Below are 19,596 nucleotides of genomic sequence, written 5' to 3'. Positions count from 1 at the left end.
GCAGCTGCTAGGCGCCCAGGGAATCAGCCTCCAGGTGTGCGGGGCTGCAGACCCCAGCCAGGGGCCCTGGGAGCCTGGTGCACTCCGTGCGGCGCTGAGTCTGGGCGGCCAAGCAACTGCTGGAGGAGCCCTGCACTTGCCCTTCCCTTCCCTCTCACAGAGCTCTCCCTGCTGGAGCCCTTGACAGTGTGCAAGCCACCGGCCCTTAAGCCCTTCCCAAGGACGCCTGGGGCCTAGGTGCAAAGGCAAGGCAGGAGCGGAGCTAAGGCCAGAAAGGCGCCAGTAGCGTCTCCCAGCTTCTCGCAGCCTGCTTTTACTGCTGGAACCCTTGCCTCTGCGGCACTCAGTAGCCCCTAATCGCGACTCCAATCCCGGAACTCCACCCTGACCTCAAAACCCTATATCCCAAACCTGTAAACTGAATGCCTAGCTCGAATCCCCAAACAATGAACCTGAAACCTGATACCTTAACCCTAACCCGACCTCAAACCAAAACACCTACCCCTTAATACCAAACCCAAACTCCAATCTCCAAACCGCAACCCCAAACCGCAAACCTCTAACCCCGAAGCCGAACCCCAAACCCCAAGCCCCTAATCAGAACAAGAACCCCCAAACTCCGAACCCCAAACCCCTAACTCGAACACCATACCATGAACCCCAACCCATTTCCCGAATCCAAATCTCTAACCCCAAGCACCGAACTCCCAACCTGAACCCGAATCCCCTAACCCAATCCCCTACCTGAACCCTTTACCATAACCCGAAAACGAAACACCAAACCCCTAACCCATAACCTGAACTGCGACCCCCTACCCTAAAACAGAAGCCCCTGTCACTAACCCCTAACCAGAACAGCGAACCCCTTAACCGAACCTCAAAGGCCGAACCCCAAACCCCTAACCCGATCCGTGAACCCCTAACTCGTACCCGAACCCCTAACCCGAGCCCCAAACCCAAACCCCGACCCCCAAACCCCATACCACAAACCCCGAACCATGTAGCCCAAACCCCGAATCCATAACTCAAACCCCGAACCCCAAATCTGGAACCCGAACCCCCAACCCCAAACCGCTAACACGAACCCCACACCCAGACCGCACACCCCTAATGCCTTACCGGAAACGCAAACCCATAAAGTGAACCCCAAACCCTGAACCCAAACCCCTAACCCGTACCCCACACCCCACACCCCCAACCCAAACCCCAAACCCCTAACCCAAACTGCGAACACCTAACCCGAATTCTAAACCCCGAAACCCAAACCCCAAAACCCAACCCTCAAACCCAAACTCCAAACCCCTGATCCGAACCCCAAACCCCAAACCCCTAGCCGGAACCCCAAACCTCAAACCCCAAACCGCACACCCCAAACCCCTAAGCCGAACCCCGAACTCCCAACCCCTAACTCCTAACCTGAACAGCAAAACTCGAAACTGCACCTCACACCCCCATCCCCAAACCCTGAACCCAAACCCCCGAAGCCCAAACCCCAAACCTCAAATCTTGACCCCCGATCCACAAATCTCACTTACTGAACCTCTAATCGGAACCCCCAACCCCAATCCTCGAATCCCAATTCCCGAACCCCAAACCCAAACCCCAAACCCCTAATCCGTAACCCAAACTGCAAACCCAAAAACCGAACCCCAAACCCCCAACCCACAACCCTGAACCCAAACCCCAAACCCATAACTGGAACCCCAAACCACGAACCCCTGACCCAAATCCCAGACTCCAAACCCCAAATCCCTAACCCCTAACCAAATCCGCGAACCCCTATCCCAAACCGCGAACCCCAAACCCCAACCCTCAACCCCTAACCTGAAACGCGAACCCCAAACCTCGAACTCCAAACCCCAAACCCGAACCCCGAACCCCTAACCAGAACCCCAAACCCAAACCGCGAACCCCAAAACCCAAACCCATAACCCGAATCCCAAACCCAAAACCCCTAACCCGAATCCCAAACCTCCAACCCAAACCGCGAACCCCAAACCCCAAACCCTTCACCCTAACCTCAAACCCAAACCCGAACTGTGAACCCCTAACCCAATCCGAGAGCCCCTAACCTGATCCCCAAACCCCAAACCCAAACCTCAAACCACAAACCCAAACCGCGAACCCCAAACCCTTTACCTGAACCTCAAACCCCAAACCCAAACTGCGAACCCCGAACCTGAACTGAGAACCCATAACCTGATCCCCAAATCTGAAACGCGAACCCCTAACCCGAACCCCAAACCCCAAACCCAAACCGCGAACCCCTAACCCGAACCCCAAACCCCTAAGCTGAACCTTGAACCCCTAATCGGAACCCCAAACTTCAAACTAGAACCGCGAACCCCTAACCCCAAACGCTGAACCCCAAACCACAAACACGAACCCTGAACCCGAACCCTAAGTAGAGAGGGGATTCCCCGCACCCGAACTCTGAACCTGAACCCTAACAAGTTGGGGGGATGCCAGAACCCTAAACCTAACCCTAACAATAAAACTCTAACATAAACATAAACTTTTCTGGCCTAAGCCCCGCCCCTTGCTGTCCCTCACCCCCTAAAAGCAAACGAGGCAAAACTGGGACTTGAATGCCTGACCTACAGAGCCAAGTTGGATGTTTAACTGGTTGTCAGCCTAACCGCTTCGCTAGAGAGGATTACTGGGTTTTGTTTTGCTCCCAGGCGCTCTTCAAGCCTCACCCCGCCACTGCAGGCTAATAAAGAACTATGGACCCTATTAGCGCTCACTTTACCTGTAACCCTAGAGTTAATGCCAACCCTAACCGTAACCCGAACCCTGACCCTGACATGAACCCTAACCCAAACCCGAACTCTAAGAAGAGGGGGGTCCCCGAATTCTAACCTGAACCCGAACCCTAACAAGTGGGGGGGGGGGTTGCCCGAACCCTAACCCTAAGCTTAACAATAAACCTCTAAAATAAAAAAATTTTCTGGTCTAAGCCCTGGCTCTTGCAGTCCCCTGCCCCTTAAAAGCGAAAAGGTCAGACTGGAGACTTGAACTCCTGATTTACAGGCCATAGTCTGCCCGCCTACTGGCCCGCCTAACCCCTATGATACAGAGGCTTGCTGCTTTCAGCAGGGCTCCCGAACCCTCTTCAAGCCTCGGCCCGCCAGGGCAGGCTAATAAAGAACTATGGGCCCTATTAGGGCTCACTTTAAGCTGTAACCCCAACACTAATGCTAACCCTAACCGTAACCCGAACCCTGACCCTGACATGAACCCTAACCCAAACCCGAACTCTTAGAAGAGGGGGGATCCCCAAATTCTAACCCTAACCCTGAACCCGAACCTGAACAAGTTGGGGGGTTGCCCGAACCCTAACCCTAAGCTAAACAATAAACCTCTAAAATAAAAATAAACGTTTTTGGTCTAAGTCCCGCCTGTTGCTGTCCCCCGCCCCCTAAGAGCAAAAGAGTTAAGCTGCAGACTTGAACTCCTGACTTACAGACCATCGTCTGCCTGCTCACCAGTGCACCTAACCGCTACGCTACAGAGGCTTGCTGTTCTGACAGAGCTCCCGGACCCTCTTCAAGCCTCTGCCCGCCAGGGTCTGGCTCTATAGACTATCATGGCTGTCCTAGGTCATCTTTGCTTTCTATAGTCATAGTTTTATCCCTAAATCATAGACAGATCAGCTGAGAAAAAGCTTGGATTGTCTCGGTGGGGTGGATTTGCTTGTCCTTGTGTTTCACCTGGAGGCAGTCGCGGTCCCGCGGGCCTGTCCTGGAAGGGGGCGTGGGGGTGGGGCGCACCGTGAGCGCGTCGGGGGCGGGGCGAGCCTGGGCTGCTGGTCAGGAGCGCGGCTCACGTGAGCGGGTCTGGGGCGGGATGAACATGGCGGCGCGTCGGGGGCCAGGGCTCTCAGGGCTCGCCATTGCAGCTGGGAATGCTCGTTTCGTGGGCTCCTGGGTCCCCGTCGATTGGCATCCAGCGAGCAGAGCGCAGGGCTGTGGGCCACAGGTAAGGGAACTCGGACTGGGCGGAGCAGGGAACCATGTATTCTGCCCTCTTTGTTTGCAGTCTCGGAGCCGACTAAAATGGCGGTCGCAGAAAAGCCTCGCCTTTGAGGTCAAGGGTTTTACTGCTTTACCCCTTTGCATAAAGCTCAGACCCGCGCGGTTTTCCCAAGCAGCCTAGTGTATTGCTTCCTACAGGCCTGGAGAGGATAACAGGCAGGAAGGCCAGGGGTCTCCAGACAGAGAAAATAGACTGCAAGTGTCAGACGTTTTTTTCTCTCTCTTAAGAGGCCGGAGGAGACAAAAGAGTGCTGCATTTTTTTTTCTCCATGTTGATACAAATTTAAAAGGTTTCTCAGAAATTTCTGTGTTGCCATGACCACTCCTGGCTCCACCTGAATTTAACTTTCCTCAAACCTTGAACTAAGCAATGCATTTTTCTTATGGAAATGTTTGTCTTAAGGTATGCTAATGTACTATGTATTTACCCAAGGCTCTGTCTTCAGGTCAGTTTCCCCTAAAGGCTCAGAAAAAACTTGACAAACCAGTATGTTTTACTCATACCTTGTTCTCTTAATCTATGTGAATGAAACTATATATTTGCTTGGAAATCTGCCTTTCTTCAAGATTCATGTCCATCATTTTATGGCCTGGGATGACTCATCTGCTGCCAATGTTATCTCAATGCATGCTGTGGGTGAGGGGCCTGGTGCCATTCTCTGACACATTGTCTTTCTTTCATTAGCAGACTGCTAGTGGCTCTATAACATCTGGCTAAAGACTAGCAGGGGGTACTCTTCCCCCTTTTACTGTCTACGTCAGCAGCTCTCTCGATCTCTTTTATATTTTAATAAAACTTTTTAACAGAAAACCTCTGAGCCATCAAGCTTCGTCACTTGCCCTGGATTGAATTCTCCTCTGGAGTCCAAGAATGCTGGCATCTTTTGTGGTTTAGCAACCACCTTTCAGCCTTTTGAAATTCATATTGAATCTTCATTTCAGATTGAAGATGCATTCCATGGTATTGCCAACTGAAGCCTTTTCATCGCTATGGCATATCTGTCCATGTCTTTAGGGTATTTTTCAGCAATCATGTATCATTTCCAGTGTGCCAGTCTTGTTATCCTCATTCTGTCCATAGCAAAGTCTTTTATTAATGTTGACATGACTGAAAGGGAATCGTTTGTTTAAATTCCTTTTCAGATTGTTATTTGCTGGTGTATACAGATAACACTGTGTCATCATTCATTTGTATCAGTTTGGACAGCTTGATAGTTGTCTTTAGTTTCTTTAATTTCTCATAATTTAAGATGACCCTGTCTCATATATTTACAGTCTCACCCCTAGTCTCAGTCATTTCTTCAAAGAACTGTCCTTTTTTTAAACATTACATTATTTTTGACTGTGCTGGGTCTTTATTGCTCGTTTGTCTAGTTGTAGTGAGCAGAGGCTACCCTCTAGTTGCTGTGCCATGGCTTCTCATTGCAGTGCTTTCTCTGTTTGCAGAACTTGGGCTCTGGAGCATGCAAACTTCAAGAGCTGTTCAAGGGCTTCATTGCCCCTGGGCGTGTGGAATCTCCTACACAGGAATTGAACCCGTGTTCCCTGCATCGGTAGGCAGATTCTTTACCACCGGGCCATTGGAGATGTTTCCTGTTCCCTTTTATTAGAGAATGATATTTAAAACATACATGTAGGAGCTCAATATGCTCAGCTGACAATACATGGATATATATATATATATATATACATGTATTCCAGCTCACCTTTGAACATATTCAGTTAAAGGTAATTTGTGATGTCTCCAACCTGATCCACCACGACATGGACATTGTAACGTTTCCTTTTGTTTATCTGTAACTTTGCATTCCAATGGTAAGATACCTGGCTTCCACCGCTTGTCATACACAGAATTCAGTGCTTGTCCCACGTGGTTACTGAAAAAAAAACTGTCAGATTGTCTTTCAAAGGGGGCTCTGCATGCATTGCACCAGTATCTTGAGTATGTTTTTGTATGATAGTTTACTATCAGTATACCCTCAGTGGCCAGGTGTCTATTTCAGTCGCTACCAATTATGAATGGGCTTGTTTGCTCTAGTGTTCTTGGACAATTCGAATACAGTTTCTTTGTCAGATATGCATTGTTTTAGGAAAACAGTTTTATTGATTGTTGGCTGTGTTGCCTCTTTGTGTGTGGGCTTTTCTCTAGTTTTGGTGAGCATGGGCCATAACTAGTGGTTTGCAGGCTTCTCACTGCAGTGTCTCCTCTTGTTGAGGGGCACAGGCTCACGGGCTTCAGTGGCTGCAGCATGTGAACTCGGCATCGTGGCTTCCAGGATCTAGAGCACAGGCTCGCTCGGCTGTTGTGGCACACGGGCTCCATAGGATGTGGGATCTTCCCATCCTAGGGATCGCACATGCATCTCCAGCACCGGGGGGTGGATTCTTTACTATGGAACCACCAGGGCATATTTTAGACTAGTTTTCCACACATGTATCTAGTGAAAGAGGCCAGGATCAAGAGGCATGGCAGCTGGGAATCCTCAGCCCCAGCTCTGGTGTGCTATCCAAAGCTCTGGGGCCTTTGGTGAGCAGCTCAGCTTCCCTGGGACTGTTTCCTCCCATCAGAAATGCCCTGCTTTTGGACTGTAGCCCACCAAGCTCCTCTGTCCCTGGGATTTCTGAGACCAGAGTACTGCAGGTGGTGCCATTTCCTTCTCTGCTGCTGCTGCTGCTGCTGCTGCTGCTGCTGCTGCTGCTGCTGCTGCTGCTGCGTCGCTTCAGTCGTGCCTGACTCTGCGCGATCCCATAGACAGCAGCCTACCAGGCTCCTCTGTCCCTGGGATTCTCCAGGCAAGAACACTGGAGTGGGTTGCCATGTCCTTCTCCAGTGCATGAAAGTGAAAAGTGAAAGTGAAGCCACTCAGTGAAGTCGTGTCCGTCTCTTAGTGACCCCGGGGTTGCAGCCTACCAGGCTCCTCTGTCCGTGGGATTCTCCAGGCAATGGTACTGGAGTGGGCTGCCATTGCCTTCTCTGATTTCCTTCTCTGCAAGATAGCGTTTTGAAGATATTTTCTCCTGGATATTGCTTTTGATGAAGGAAGGGGGATCCCTTTCAGGGCTTGAGAGTGAGTTCTTGTCTGACACTGGGCAATGAGTTGTCTGAGGAGAGGAGTGCTGTCCAAGCGAGAGGCTTTATTGGGAAGGGCTGCCAGGGTGGAGGGCAGGAGGGTGAGGGAAACGGAGAGAACCACTCTGTCACGTGGCTCACAGTCTCAGGTTTTATGGTCATCGGGCTCATTTCTGGTTTGTCTCTTGCCAGGCATTCTGAATTGGGATCCTTCTTGGGGGCACACGCATCACTCAGCTGAGATGGATTCCAGCGAAGTGGATCCTGGGAGGTTGGTAGGACCTCTGAACTGGAGCCTCCCATCTCCTGACCTCTCCAGAATTCTGGTTGGTGGTAGCTTGTTCGTTCCTTGTTCCTTCCCAGGACCTCCTGTTGTAAGATGATTCCTGCAAGTGTTTTCTTTTCTCTGTTGCCTGGCCAGGGTGGGTGGTCCGTGGTTCATTTAACAGTTTGTTTTTGGTTCTCTCGAGTAAGGTCCTCCACAGGGTAAATGTATGAAATGATAAAAGGCAATGTTTTAAATAATTTATATTCATAATTTGGTAAGTTGGCTTGTTTTGTGTATGTTAGACCTGATCACCAGACCAACGGTCATGTAGAACTTTTGCAGTTTTCTAAAATTCTATAGTTTTTTAAATGGAGTTACCTTGTTGCAAAGTTTGTGTTTATGTTCATATTTTTTTAAAGTTATTTCTTTTAGTTGATTGATCATTGCTTTACAATATTGGTTTGATTTGTCATACATCCACATGAATTAACCATAGGTGTACCTATGTCCTCTTGCTCTTGAATCTCCCTCCCACCTCGCACGCATTCCCACCTCTCCAGGTTACTACTGAGCCCCAGTTTGAGTTCCCTGAATCATACAGCAAATTCCCATTGGTTGTCTATTTACAAATGTAGGTGTACCTGCATCCATGCTGCTCTCTCCATTCATCTCACCCTCTCCCTCTTGTTCCCCACCCTCGTCTGTAAGTCTGTTCTCTATGTCTGCACCTCCATTGCTGCTCTGTGAACAGACTCGTCAGTACCATCCTTCTAGATTCCATGTTTTTCTCTCTTTGACTGACTTCCCTCCCCTTTATTAGAACAAACTCAAATGTGTTCCTTTTTATGGCTGCATTCCATGCAGGCTCTGATTGTTCCTTAGCCATGTTTTGCGGAGGGTCATGGAGCTATTCTGCTCCATTTCAGTTTGGGCTTCCAGTCTGAGTGCTCGCAGCAGAGCTGCTTCTGGGTGAGCCCTCTGAGGTCTGTGAGCACCGGGCTGCCCGCTCTTCTCTTGTGGCCCGCAGGGGGCGCCAAAGGCCCCTCTGACCCGCGGGCGCAGGACGCTTTGCCTTTAGACTCTGCTCCGTGAGCAGCTGGCGGGAGCTTTGTCTCCTCAGGACCATCGGGGCTCAGGCTTCTGGATAACAGGGCTGCATCCAGGCTGAGAGGAGCAGGGTTGCCTCAGTGCCCACCAGCAGGGAGGCGCTGCAAGAGCGAAAAATGAGGATGGAGTAGACGTTTCCTGTGTCCAGCTGAGGGCTGACTGGAGGTCCATCTCAGAGGACTCAGGGGGAAAGAGCTCCGTGTGCAAAGCGGTGGGTTTTCAGTTAGATTTGCGTTAGATGATGTAGAGGATGAACACTGATGTTCTTCCGTGTAGGTGGCCATTTTCCTGTCACTGTTTCTTGAGAAGACTGTCCTTTCCTCTTCGCTCGTTCCTGGTTTGATTTTCAGGAACTGACCATGTACAGGTGGGTTCGTTTCTGGGCTCTCTATTCTCTCCTGGAGTCCATGTGTCTGTGTTCCTGCCAGTTCCTCACTGTGGTGGTCACTACAGCTCCGTGATGTAGTTTGAAGAGGGATAGGAAGATGCCTCCAGCTGTGTTCCTCTTTCTCAGAGTCTTTTTGGCCGTTTAAGGTCCTGTTCAACAGTAGCAGCCTAATATTAGGAATATTTCTATTTCTGTGAAAAATGCCATTGAATATTATTTTGTGATTGCAGTCCGTGTATTTGTTGATGACTTTGGTTGGAATGGACCTTTTAATTCCTCATTGTTCCAGTGCATGAGCGTGGAATAATTTTCTGTGTGTTTGTATTTTCTTTGGTTTCTTTATCAGTGCCTTCTAGTTTTCTGACTACTGGTTTTTTATGTTCTTGATTAAGTTTGTTGCTAGATGTTTTATTTAAGTGGGATTTTCTTAATATTTTTTTCTGATTGTTATTAGTGTATAGAAATGCAAGTGATTTTTGGACTGTAAAGGGTAGTATTTTATGATTGTAAATTAATCCAAAATGATTCAGCTTTACTGAATGTAGTCTAACAACTTTTTGTGAAGTGATGTGGAACATTTTATCTGTAAGATCTGTTTCTCCTGCAGTAGGTCATCCAGAGGACCCAAGACATGGTGGTTACTAATAGACTTCCCACACTACTTCTTCATTCCACGTGGACTCCTTCACGGGCAGTGAGCATCGCAGCTTCCCTTGAACTTCATCTGGGTAAGTCTTGGCCTGTATCAGAAAGTTTCCTGCCTGTCTGCTCTAAATTTCTTTTGTGGTATTGACATGGTTGTTTTGAAACCTAGTATACTTTCCAGTCATTTAAAATGTACAGAAAATGCCTAGCAATGGGAACAAGTGCTAGCATTTGCCACATCATCTAAAATACTCTATGTGTTTTATCCAAAATGGGTACCTTCTGCAGAACCAGCACATAATCTCCAAAATCAGGAAATCATATGGTACCTACATTATAATGTAATCCACTGCCCCACTTCCACTTTTAGCAATTGTTCAAGTGTATGAATATATCTTTTGTTTCCATCGTCATCCTTTTTTCTTTATTTAGAGTGTTACTGAGATTTTCAGTTATTTGGACAAACTTGATGGATTGAAAGCAGACATGGTGAATAAGGGTTCTGGGTGGCCTTTTCTATGTGGATTTCTTTTTCACTGAAGATGGTTTTAATATTTATTCATGTGGTAACATGTATGAATCCTGCATTCTTTCTCCCCCCCCCCCATAGTAATTAAAAATAAATAATATGCCATTTACCATTTAGATATTTGTAAGCATACAGTGTTGTAGCAGACAACCTTTTCTTGTTTTGCAAACCAGTTTAATAATGTGCACCTTGTGCGTGCTTTGGAGAAACTCAGGAAACTGAGTCAGTGACTGAAATGGCCCAAGATATCACCTTAGATTCCATCTTCATCTGAAAACAAAACAGGCACTTTCTGGTGGTCCAGTGGCTGAGACTGGACACTCCCAAAGAAGGAGGCCCAGGTTCATTCCCTGATCCAAGAGCTAGATCTCCCATGCCACAAAGGAGAATTTGCATGTTGTAGCTAAATATCTGGCTTACCTCAATGAAGGTTGACCTGGCGCAGCCAAATTAAAAAAGAAACAAATATTTTACAGATACAACCAAAGGAAAGGAAGGGTATGGTTGTTGTGCAGATTTACGGCTTAGCTTTCCCTATCGATAGAAAAGAAAAAAGAGTTTCAAAAGACTGTGTCTCATCCTTCTATCTGGCATATAGAGAGGATTCCTTTGAAATGAGATTTCTCTGGTAAATGTGACTCACAGAAGAGCTGTCTTGAACTTGGGTTTCAGAGATGATCATGTGTCCTCTAAAAAAAAAAGTTAATTGGGTCCCACTAATTCTCATGCTGAGGTGGTATATTTTGTGGTAGCATTTGCTCCCCTTCACTTTGGATGTATCCCCATTTGTTTACACTGTCATCTACTGAAGACATCCTGATATTTGAAAGTTTTTAGTTATTACAAGTAGAGCTGTTGTATATAATCATGTGATACTTTTTGTCTGGACGTTTTCAAAGCTGTTTAGTAAGTGCTAGCCATATAGTATTCAGGTCACAGGTGAGCTTTGTTTAGCTGTGGAAAAATCCAGCTATGTTTCTCTGTGGCATGTGGGATCTTCTGGGGTAAGGGATCAAACTAGAGTGTCTTGCATTGTCAGGCAGATTCTTTACCACTGAGCCACCGGAGAAGTTGTGCCCTACCCCCGTTTTTTTTTTTTGAGTTTACTGGATCTAATAGGTGTGCAGTGCTACCTCACTGTTATTTTAGTTTGTAATTTCCTAATGATATGTGATTTTGAGTCTTTTTGATAGGCTTATTTGCTATCTTTATATTTTTGTAGGCCAGGTGTTTAGGTGTATACATTTTTTATGAGATTGTTCTAGATTTTTTGGTATATTTGGAGTACAATCCTTTATCAGATATGTATTTTATAAATATATTTTCCTGTGGCTTGTGTTTAAGTTTTGTGAATAAGGTTTTTCACAGTTTAAATGTCTAATTCTTTAAAGTTAATGTTATATATGTTTTATATCCTTTTTTGGATAGACTTTAGTGTGTTGTTGTTGTTGTTGTTAAATTTTATAAGCAGAAGTGAGGTACTGTAGATACAGTTTTAAGCTAAGCTGAGGTACCATAGATACAGTTTTGCCTTTTGTCTGTTAAGAAGTTTGAGTGAGTTTGGTGTACACTGTATATAACATTATGTCTACATTCATTTGACTGGATATAGCTTCCAATTATTTGTCTAATTGGTTTTGGAGATATCACGGGAAGTCAGTTTTTCCAAGGGAAACTGAGGTCCATGAAACATGAACTCTTTTCGATCGGTCGGAATCACTCTCTGCTATTTCTGACAGATTTGACTTGTTTGGATATCTCGTATGAGTGGAATCACAGAACGTTTGTCTTTTCTTGGTCTGGTTTATTTCACATGATCTAATGACCATAAGGTTTGTCCACATTGTCGCATTGTCAGAATTACTGACTTTGAAGGGCCGAATCAGATTCCATTGTGTGTATACCACAGTTTGTTTATGGAATTGGCTGCCATGGACACTTAGATCACTTCTGTTTGTTTGCCAGTGTGAATCATGCTGTTGTGAGTATGACGGAAGAAGTATCCATTTTTTCAGCCCCCTTTCCCAATCCTTTTGGGTACATAGCTTGAATTGGAATCGAACTATGTATTTATTCCATGTGTTTGTTTTGGAGTCATTTCTGTAATGTCTTGCAGAGTGGCAGCACCATTTAATGTACTTTTTCGTATGGTGGAATACCGTTCAAGCTTCTGAATATACCTTGTGTTGCATATTCAGTCTCCCACCAACGGACACTTGAATGAGTTCTACCTTTGAGCTATTGTGAATGTCACTATGAGTATTTGTGTACCAGTTTTTGTTTGAATTATTAACAAGTACATTACTATATATAAAAGAAGCCACAAGGACCTACTGTACAGTTTAGGAAACTATTAAATATCTTATGATAATGTATAATGGAAGAGAATCTCAAAAGGAATATATGAAAAGCACATAGTAACCATGATATTTATTGTGCCAACACTATGAGTTATCATAGCACTACTCAACGTGTATTTATACATGTCAGTAAAATATTCACATCTGTAAGGATATTATAAAAAATTATATAAAAAATCAAGAATTCAAACAGAGATTAAATAAACTTCCTGTCATTGCTCATCATCATTTATACATTCATACTACCTGTAACACTCATTGTATAAGTGCTGGACTAGCAATTGATGTTCTCGTAAACCAAGAGATTGTGAAGGTGTAAGGAAATATAGCTTATTGAATTCCTTAATGAAGGATTATAGAACTCTATGTCCATGAAGTGAATGAAATTCCATTTTATTGAACCACATTCTTACTAGAGTGATGAGCTTCCACCCCACCCAACGTTAGTTCACAATGAAATCCTGCAGTCCTCTGGCCTCAATGTCTGCTTCCTGCTACCGAGAAAGAAAAGATGAGGAAGTCCTGACAAAACCGATGCTATTTTTCTTTTTCTGATTTGTATTTTATCGCAGGGCTTGGCAAAAAGAGGGCCCAACCTGTTTTTAGAGTTCCATCCCAAGGGTCCCTCTGGCATGTTCCCTATGTTGACAAAGTGCTGATTATTTTCAACAAAGGACAATGATCTGCACTTCACTATCTGTTGCTTGAGCTGGAATAGCGGGCATCCCTTGAAGTGCATTCCTTCATGCTGAAGTAGGCATCCCTGAAGCAATAGTATAAGAGGAACACATTTATCACGTAGACATCGCAGCCCATGCATTTGTAATAATTTTTCAGTTATACCCATCATCATCGGAGGAACTGACTTGTCCCAGTAACAACGAGAGTACCCAGTATAACAGTTCCTTGACTTATGAGTACTTCCTATGAGTACCCTTATGAGTACTTCTTCCAATGTTGTTTCTCCTACTTTGGTCATGAACAGTAGAAGCTGATGGCAGTGGTCCTTGAAATGTATGTCGATTCCTAGGTGGCACAGTTGATAAATAAAAAATCTGCCTACCAGTGCAGGAGGGGGAAGTGATGTGGGTTTGATCCCTGGTTCAGGAAGATAACAATTCATACACATGTTTTATGTGAACCAGTTTGATACTCATGAGTTTTTTCTTCTGTATACAGAAAAACAAATGCTGTTCAAGGACACTGAAAGAACCCTGATGTTGAAAATCAGATCTGTATTGTGAGCAATGCTTAGATATCCATGAGTCGAAGCATAGTATTATGCCTATCATCCTTGTATTTCTCTCAGTGAAATATGTTGAGGAAAACTCTTCATTCGTGGTCTAGATTCACGAAGAAGCTAAATAGCATTCATCCTTTACGTTGACAACTGTGAATTTAAATCTCCTGTGAATCCTATGTGACAACCACACATACCAACATGAGTTATCAGTATTATATCAATATTTTTAGTCCTATTGTATGTCAACTAAAAAAATCAGTATATAATTGTACATGAAGTCAAGACATAAAATCAGTGCAAATACAAAATGTTCCATCCTTTGAGAAAGGGAGAAAAACATCTCTGTGCTTAGCCTATTGCATTTTTATGTATTAGACCCTTAAGTAGTTTATTCACCACACCCTGTGAATGATTCACAAATCTTCAGAGAAGAAAGGATCATTTCTCTTGAACAATGAGTAGTTCAACTATTCTCAAAGCAAAGCCATAAGTGAGTCTTATTTTGGGTGAGACCATGAAAACTCAGCGTTTTCATTATGCTTGTGCTTATGATGGGAGGAGGTCTGAGAAAGCACTTCTGAAGGTTTATTCATACCAGTCGTTCTCATATGTATCGAGTCTTTAAAGGTCGAATCACCAAGGTGTTGCTTCTACACTTGTACTAGGCTGAGCAGCAACATTCCCTTTCTCCGTAAGTGCAGTAGACGTGTTCCCAACCTGTCTGTCTTCTGTCCTCTGGAGTATGCATTGCTTGAGCTCATCACAGCCTAGTAGATGGAAATCATCAGGATATTCTGGAAACCCTTTTTATTTCAGTCTGTTCAGGAGGTTACCACTGCTGCAAACCTCTGGATTTTACCAAGCGCTTTTAACAACCTCAGATGAAGGATATAAGTCAACACTGGTGACAGCCACGGGCTTCCATGGCCTATCCATGATTGTTGGCTTTGCTTTCATAATCATCCTGTTTCTTATACCAGCTAAACTGTCAGTGTATTTTTTAATTACCATTTTATCTTTGATGGTTTTTAGAGCTATTATGGATTTTCCTATATATCTTCACTTATCGGTGAGGGTCTTATGTTAGTAGTAGTTATGACAACTGACTTTCTGTCTGTTAGCTGTGGCAGAATAAAAAAAGAATGACCCACTGTATATTATTAATATTATGTATCAATATATTGTTAGTTTTATTGTTTGCAGTCATCCAATTCCAAGTTTCTGAAATAAACTTTCAGAAAAATCACATCCTTTTGAATGCCCATTTGACTGAATAGGAGCACGGAAATGTTCTTCCATAAAATTGTTTACAGTTTCCATTCCGTTTCTCCTGTTTGATGTAGATATTGGCCTTTGGTTCTATCAGTAGCTTTGCAAGTAAAAAAAAAAATTAATTAGAGCTCGTATGGTAATTTTACTGTTAGCAATAAGTTTAGCATAAAATGAACACAGAAGAGGTTACAGTAGACCAAATATGAAAGTCAGTTTAAAAGAAAACATAGTGTTGAATGTTTACAGTAGGAATATAGTTATGAAGTTCCTTTATTATTATTCTATCCTTTCCTTTTGTTTTGCAGGGGTGTTAATGTACAGATTCCAGTACTATGGCTAGAGCGAATAATAGTATCATTATTCTTGAGAGCAACTCTACTAAGTCTTCACGCTCATGTCACTCAAGGTTTTTTAATACCTATTATGTTAGTCGTGTTTGTAGTTTGTGAAGTCACATAAGTTGCATTCATTCAAGCAATAGTATCAAACAGCTATGGCATCAATTATAGATGTGAATCGATATCGAATGTGAATCCATTTCACTGTGACAAGTTATTATTGTAGATATTCTATTCATGCCAGTAACAAAGCTGTGCAGAAATAATACAATGTTTATTAAGAAAATAAGATTTACTAATTTGTTTTATTATTCTATTTCTTTTAAACAGATTTAATGACAACAGGCTCAACTTTTCATTCACTTGTATGACTATGAGCAGTTTGACCAAGTTGAAGAAGATGACTCGTTTGTAGTCTTCCTCATCAGCTCATTCCATCTACTGGCTTTAAAATCATTTAGTACAGAGCTCACCGTCTAGGTGTTCATCCAGTGTTTTGTTTGCTTATCATGCAGGATCATTTTAAAAGGAAAAGTATGTGTGTATGAGTTAGAGCTCTGATCCCAGGAGTCCATGTAGAAGCTTCCCCTGAGAAATGTATCGTTTTTGCACCAATGCTACTGAAATGTGTGAATGTGGTATACCACGCGTCCCAATAAGTGTAAACAGCGTCATAGGCTACTTATTTGAAATGACCAGTACTCATGACATTCCATTCAACTGAGGACTAAATATAGCCAACGTAGGCTGTGTTTGCCAAATAGACTTTGAAGTATTCTTCACACAGTCCTTCATCGATGCCAGTTTTCAGATCGAAGAAACCCTTGCTCCATGAAGTTTGTGAACACATATACTCATGTTTTGTTTGAGATTTTAAAGTCATTCTTCAGTTTTGTTGGAGGAATGGTTCTGTATATGCCCCGTGGATCCCCAAATCCACTGATGTTCATGTGTCTTGGGGCTTCCCAGGTGGTTCTAATGGTAAAGAACATGCAGAACATACCCATGCAGGAGACATGGGAGGTATGGATTCCATCCCTGGGGCAGGAAGATCTCCTGAGGGAGAGCATGGCAACCCCCTCCAGTATCTTTGCCTAGAGAATCTCATGGAGAGAGGAGCCTGGTGGGGCCTAGTCCATATGATCCCAAGGAGTTGGACACAATGTAAGTGACTTCGCACAGCACATGATTCGTTGTCATAGCTAATATAATGGAGATGACATAAAAAGAAGCACCAGCGGGCGAAAGTCAATATCCATCACTTTTAAACTTTGGAATGTATTGTGATATTTTACATCCATATTTGTATGACTTGATAGTTGGAGAATCGATGCATGTGAAGGCCTGGTTGTGTTATATGTATGTTGAGGGAAGATATATTTTTATGTGGTTTGACATATAGGTCCCATTTCATTCGTAGACATATGCATACTCATCACTTATCATCATTTTTTTTTTTTGAAAAGACCATTGTTTGGAAAGGTTGTTGTCTAACCATGAAAGATGCTTGAATTCTTGGGCTCCTTAGAGGAAGAATTCAACCCGGGGCCAGTGATGAGGCTTGATCAGTCAGAGCTTTTGTGTCCCAACGTTTTATTAAAGTATAAAAGAGAGAAAGCTTCTGACATAGACATCAGAAGGGGGCAGAAAGAGTGCCCCCCTACTCATCTTTGGCTGGATGTTATCTAGCTACTAGCAGTCTACTCATTAGAGAAAGGAATGGCAGCAGACCCCTCACCCACAAGATATATGGAGATGACCGTGGCACCAGGTGAGTCATCCTGGGCCATAAAACGATTGATATGAGCAAATGGATAGCTTCATTCACATAGATCAGGAGAGCCATGTATGAGTAAAGCATATTGGTTTGTCAAGTCAGTTCTGAGCCTTTAGGCAGAACCTACTTGAAGATAGAGTCTAGGGTAAATACATAGTACATTCACATAGCTTAAGGCAAACCTTTCCATGAGAAAAATGCCTTGGTCAGCTCAAAGTATGAGAAAAGTGAAGTTCAGGCGGAACCAGGTGTCATTATAGCAACACAGAATTGTAAGAGAAAATCTCTGTTTAAATTTGTATCAAGAAGGGGAAAAAAGATAACAGCTTGTTTCCTCCTGCCTCGGAAGTGACAGATAACAACTGTCTGACACTTGCACCCCATTTCCTCCCTTTGGAGACCCCTGGCCTTCCTGGCTGTTACCCTCTCAGTTTCATTCATTGAGCGTTTTCTGCCTTGTGAAACATTGGGCATAGAAGTATGTGTTTATTTAGGGGTATTTCATCCAATTTCATTTAAATGCATATGTGAATTAGAAAGTTTGACATGCTGTTGCTTTGTATACCGATTGGGAAATGTGAGCCTCCAAGCTTAATTTAGTTTTTCATGTTCATTTTTCTTTTTAGGGGTACAAAGAAAAATAATATGACTGTTAAGATCAGCTTTCGTATTTTTTGCCAAATATGAATTGGGATCACATCGATCAGAGATGAGTCTGTGCATGAAAGCCCTAATAACTAATGCTAATTGACTTCACTACCATGGGATGTTTTCATATCTATTGAGGATTTACTTCATGTATTTCGATTTTAACTTTCTGTCTTACAGCCTTGTTTGTAGATCAAAGCTATTTGAAATTGTCATCTGGTTTCAAATGGCTTGTGAGGTTATTCATGAGTGGTTCATAAAACCGAATGGATTGTACGTAGCCATACTTTGTTGTCATTCTATGAATTTGAAGAATGTCTGAAGAATGTCTGCAGTTATGCCTTAAAGATTCATACAATTGATGTCCAATATTTATCTCAAAAGACTTGCTTTCAATTTGTAGTTTCCTATGCGTATGTCTTTCTTTATGGATTTGGGTAGAACTTGTATTGGAACACTGAAAAATCTGTGATATCAACCGTGCTGACCTTTCTGGTGGTCATCATTAAGATTTTCACGCTCTATGGATCCTAGTGGAAACAGGTGCTGTTCATCCTACTTTTGTGAAGATTGAACTCATCGTAGAAAGTGGAATTTGTTGAAATATTTATGGTATAAATAAATCTTGTCTCTATAATTACCCAGAGTCCTGGTGCGTATTTGATTGCTAAGTTATAAAATGTATGAGATAGATGTGATCCATCAATGGCGACTGGATAAGTGGTGGAGAGGTATTTTGGTGATGCAAGAGATTTAAATGATATGATCATAGTATTTATATCCCTTTTATGTGGATAATGGGTCTTGGATCCATGTTTGAAACCTTACAACCTCGTCTTTTGTTATGCATGGGAAGTGTCAAAAATGAAGAAGATGCGGGTAGGTACTTCAAGGGTAAGTATAGGGCTGAGGGCGTGACTATGATGTGGGTTAGGGTTAGGATGTGGATGGGGGTCCGGTTAGGGTAGGGTAAAGGTTAGAGTTCGTGGAGGAGCCCTCCAAACTTGTTAGGGTGAGGGGTGAGGTGTGAGGGTTCAGGATGAGGGTGAGGGTAAGGATTCAGGGTGAGGGTTAGGATTCAGGATGAGGGTGAGGATTCAGGGAGAGGGTGAGGGTGAGGGTTCAGGGAGAGGGTGAGGGTGAGGGTTCAGGGAGAGGGTGAGGGTTCAGGGAGAGGGTGAGGGTGAGGGTTCAGGGTGAGGGCGTGGGTGAGGGTAAGGGTTCGGGGTGAGGGTTCAGAGTGAGCGTTCAGGGTGAAGGTGTGGGCCTCACATCTGATACAGGATTGTACTCCAAATATACCCATCCCTTCCCTTGAACAGACCTCTCACTATGGGAGCCCTTGGCAGTGTGGAACCCACCGGCCCCTAAGGCCTCCCAAAGGACGCCTGGGGCCTAGGTGCAAAGGCAATACAGGAGTGGAGCTGAGGCCAGGAAGGCGCCAGTGGCGTCTCCCAACTTCGCAAAGGCTGCTCCTTCCTGGGTAGGAAGCCTAGCAGCGAGGCAAGTCTGGGCAAGGTTCGCCCAGGGCAGAGCAGCCTCGCACCAGGAACTCTGCCAGATCGGGCCTCTGAGCAGAGCTGGAGCTCTGCCATCCTGGAGGCGCACTCGACTCCGCCCAAGCAGGGCTTGCAGCCTAAGGCGGCTGGGCTGCTTCGTCTTCCCCCTAGGAAGCTCGATTCCCGCATGCTGTTCACTCGGCTTCCAGGCGCCGGCTCCCTGCCCCTCCTTACGGTCTAGGATCAGGGGCTGCTTCCCCTGAGCTGGGGCTGTGGGCAGGAGCCCAGACACACAGGTGCAGGACCCAACCACCTGCACACGTCTCTGCTGGAGAGGAGAGCGCTAGGGAACCTACGTGTGTGAGGCAGCTACTGGGCGCCCACGGAGTCAGACTCGAGGTGTGCGGGGCTCCAG

The 19,596-nt window shown here is 44.5% G+C and overlaps 1 long non-coding RNA gene across 1 annotated transcript; it reads left to right on the top strand.

Annotated features, from left to right (window-relative positions):
* The first annotated feature begins 3,831 nt into the window (after positions 1 to 3,831).
* On the top strand, positions 3,832 to 18,326 carry LOC138427683 (uncharacterized). Its single transcript, XR_011252133.1, has 5 exons — positions 3,832 to 3,981; positions 7,300 to 7,433; positions 9,478 to 9,598; positions 15,588 to 16,421; positions 17,661 to 18,326. It is a non-coding gene; the product is annotated as an uncharacterized lncRNA (long non-coding RNA).
* The last annotated feature ends 1,270 nt before the right edge of the window (positions 18,327 to 19,596 follow it).

The sequence above is a fragment of the Ovis canadensis genome, chromosome 22, assembly GCF_042477335.2.
Source record: "Ovis canadensis isolate MfBH-ARS-UI-01 breed Bighorn chromosome 22, ARS-UI_OviCan_v2, whole genome shotgun sequence".
NCBI lineage: Eukaryota > Metazoa > Chordata > Mammalia > Artiodactyla > Bovidae > Ovis > Ovis canadensis.
This window is presented reverse-complemented; position numbering and strand designations above follow the sequence as displayed.